This window comes from Equus przewalskii, chromosome 26, assembly GCF_037783145.1.
Source record: "Equus przewalskii isolate Varuska chromosome 26, EquPr2, whole genome shotgun sequence".
Taxonomy (NCBI): Eukaryota; Metazoa; Chordata; class Mammalia; order Perissodactyla; family Equidae; genus Equus; species Equus przewalskii.
The window spans coordinates 10795989-10799789 of record NC_091856.1 but is presented as its reverse complement, the minus strand read 5'-3'; positions in this window follow the sequence as shown (position 1 = coordinate 10799789).

Sequence of the window (3801 nt, the reverse complement as noted above, 5' to 3'; positions counted from 1 at the left end):
TATACATGGTCTTTGCCACAATCACCGAGGACTTGATCATCATAGTCCCCTGAATTCATCTTTATATCCAGTTAAGTGGAGAAATTCTGAGGTTAAATTGAGTTAGGATATCTTAGCTTTCTTGCCCTCTAATGTTTTTGGATTCATTTTCCTGATTCAGATGCAAATGGACTTCAGGATATTTCCCTCCTCAAGAGTAGGCAGTAAAGGAAATAATGTCTTTAGACTCAAGACAATGGTTTGAAAACCAGCTTTCTCACTTAAAATCTGTATGATCTTAACTTCTATGAGTCTTAGTCTCTTCCTCTATAAATTAAGAGTAAATAGATATACATTTCAAGATTATTGTGAAAATTTAGTAAGAAATAACTATATGTGAATATGTAGCACAATGCCTTGCATATTGAGTGTGCATTCAAATTTTCTAAATAGTTCCTTATCCTTATCTTCCTTTTCTTTGTGTGTCTTTCCTTCTCTCTTCCTTATGAAGCCAAGCTTCCCATAGAATTGAAGTATGAACATTTCCCTCAAAAAACTGTTTTTTGAGGGGCTGGCCCCATGTTTGAGGGCTTAAGTTTGAGCACTCTGCTTTGGCGCCCCAGGGTTCGCTGGCTCGGATCCTGGGCACAGACCTAGTACTACTCATCAGGCCGTGCTGAGGTGGTGTCCCATATAGCACAACCAGAAGGACCTACAACTAGAATATACAACTATGTACTCGGGGGCTTTGGGGAGAAGAAGAAAGAAAAAACAAAAGATTGGCAACAGATGTTAGCTCAGGGCCAATCTTTAAAAAGAAAAGAAAAGAAAAAACCCTGGGGCCAGCTCCGTGGCCAAGTGGTTAAGTTCGTGCGCTCCGCTGCAGCGGCCCGGGGTTTGGATCCTGGGCGTGGACATGGCACCACTCGTCAGGCCACATTGAGGCGGTGTCCCACATCCCACAACTAGAAGAACGTGCAACTAAGATATACAACTATGTAGGGGGGAGGAGATGCAGTTTGGGAAATAAGAAAAAGATTGGCAACAGTTAGCCCAGGTGCTAATCCTTAAAAAAAAAAAAAGGAAGATTGGCAACAGTTGTTAGCCTAGGAGCCAATCTTAAAAAAAAAAAAAAAAAGGAAAAACCCTGTTTTTTCTGTATCCAGTAAATTTTAATTTTCGGTATTCAATTATGTTTCATTTCTTAGCAGGGTTGTTATTGAAAATATTTTACAAAGACTATGGCGCAGCTACCAATCAGTCAGAATGGACACTAACTGTGAATTGTTATATGTATTGGTATAGTACAGCTATACCAATGAGTACAAGCTCAGGTCTGGTTTTAATTTTTTGGTTGTAATTTTTTCTTCGAACTGTAAGCAAAGCTGGAACTTAGCTGGCATATATTACTATGGCCACATTGCTAGTTTATGGCAGGCATTCATTCTCTTACTAGGGCACTTGCCATAGAAGTTAAATATTTTGAATATGACTGCTATACATTAGTCATTTAGAAGTAGTTTTAATTATCTCAGGTTATGGAGAATTTTAATTACTCACTTTTAATTTAATTAAGAGAATATCGACTGTTTAATATAGTTTCTTTGAAATTTGCTGATTCTTGCTTTCAGCCTAACAAAATACCAATTTTTGTACATGTTCTATATGTGTTTTAGAAGAATGTGTATTTCATAATAGTTGAGTTGTTAAGTTTGTTAATTGTTTTATTCAAATCAAAGACTTCCCACATCCTGGTTGTGACTTCAGATATTTCTGCATTTCTGGAACTAGATTTTCTCTTCTGTAATGTTGGGGAAATATTAGCTCCTTGAAGACTTATGAGGATCCAATAATATGATCTTGATAAATTATTTTGGAAACCTTTATGTACCCTCCTGAAGATTTTTTTCATTCCTTATATTTACATACTTATGCATTAATTCAGCAAATTTATATAAATAGTATACTGTGTGCCAAGCAGAGAGCTTAGGTGGGTACTAGGTATGCACTGTTGAAAGAAAAGAGTTTTACTTATGTTTCTTTTTCTCAAGGTCCTAAGTTTATCCCTTCATACGTGTATTTCAGGGTTTGGTGAACTAAATGTTTTCATTTTAAGTGACCATATAATTATTGTTATGTCATTTTAGAGTATACTAAAGAGATTTTCATAATCTACATTTTAGACACAAGAAGGCAAATGCGGAAGAAATACAAATGTCTTGCCCAGGACCTTCTGTTATTTAGTTGTGTATGAAAATGATAGTCTGGCCAAAAGTATTGCTTATGCTCTATCTGATTCACTACATTTCTCAAGCAGAGAATTGCATATTTCATTGCTTTTAAAGATACCTCAAGACAGACTACAGTCTTGACAAGGCTATTCATTTGCCAGAAGTAAAAGCTGAGCAACAGATTCAACCTCTGAGGAGGTGGCACTCATAGGCTACTGGTTCTAGGTTACAGGAAGAAGAAATAAAAACTGAAACCAGTACTGGAAGTACCTGGGGAGCTATCATTGTCATGGTGAAGACTCAAAGCTGGGGTGACCATGATAGGAACAAGAAGCAAATAGGGAGGCTCAAGTCCCTTATCTTCATTCCACCAGCCATGATCTCTCTAGCAACTCTTTTGGATGAATTTAAGAGAAGCCTGCTAACAAAAGCAAAATGTGGCTTTCAGTATCCCAATCATAACTCATAAACCAGAACAAAGAAAGGTGGATTTGAAGCTGAGAGACAATGGTTTAACAGCATCAAAATTACTCCATAAAACATAAGGATGAGGGGCCAGCCCAGTGGCTTAGCAGCTAAGTTCACACATTCTGCTTTGGCAGCCTGGGGTTCACCGGTTCGGATCCCGGGCCCAGACCGACACACTGCTTGTGAAGCCATGCTGTGGCAGGTGTCCCACATATAAAGTAGAGGAAGATGGGCACAGATGTTAGCTCAGGGCCAGTCTTCCTCAGCAAAAAAGAGGAGGATTGGCAGCAGATGTTAGCTCAGGGCTGATCTTCCTCAAAAAAACAAAACAAAACAAAACAAAAAACATAAGGATGAAAATCTTGGGCCTACTCCAAGTATCATGACCTATTAAAGTACACCTAATGTTAATAATAAAAAAACAACCAATGTTTATTGGACATTTAGGATGTCCTCGGCACTATTTAGTGCTATGGATGAGTTAACTTTTTTAATCTTATGAAGAAACCATAATTACCTGTTAACAAGAAAGGAAGATATTATGGGCTTACTTTTACAATTTGGAAGCAGCTGTGTTGTTTTACTTTAGATTTGTGTTCTATATTTCAACTCTCGTAGACTCCTCAAAAGGCTGGAAAAAAGGAATGCTTCCCTCTATTCACATATCTAACTAAGTTCCTTCAATGGAAATGGGGCTTCTATTCCTCATGTTGACGCTGCTCCACATGGCTACACTCTTCACACAATAGAGATCATCTCAGTTTTGTGCCATCTTTGTCTTGTCCCCCAGGGCTCCAAACCCTGAAGCTCCTCAGTTCACTGAACAACTTGACTCTTTCTCTTTTGCCACTTCTTATCCTCTGATTGCAACTTTTCTCAGTTACCAGTTCTGTTTAGTTCTCCTACTGATTAGGAGATGTATGGTCCAAATCAGGAAAGATGTCCTCATTCCAACCTGATCTCAAAGTTCTAGAGGAGTTCTCTGTTACCATGCCACCACCATTTTATTAGGTTAAAACTTAGGGTGCATGACTAGGGCACTTTTCAGCTACCGTAGTCACATTATGTACGAAATCCAGGAAAATTGTGGCAGCTGTTCCTCTACAATATAACACACATCACA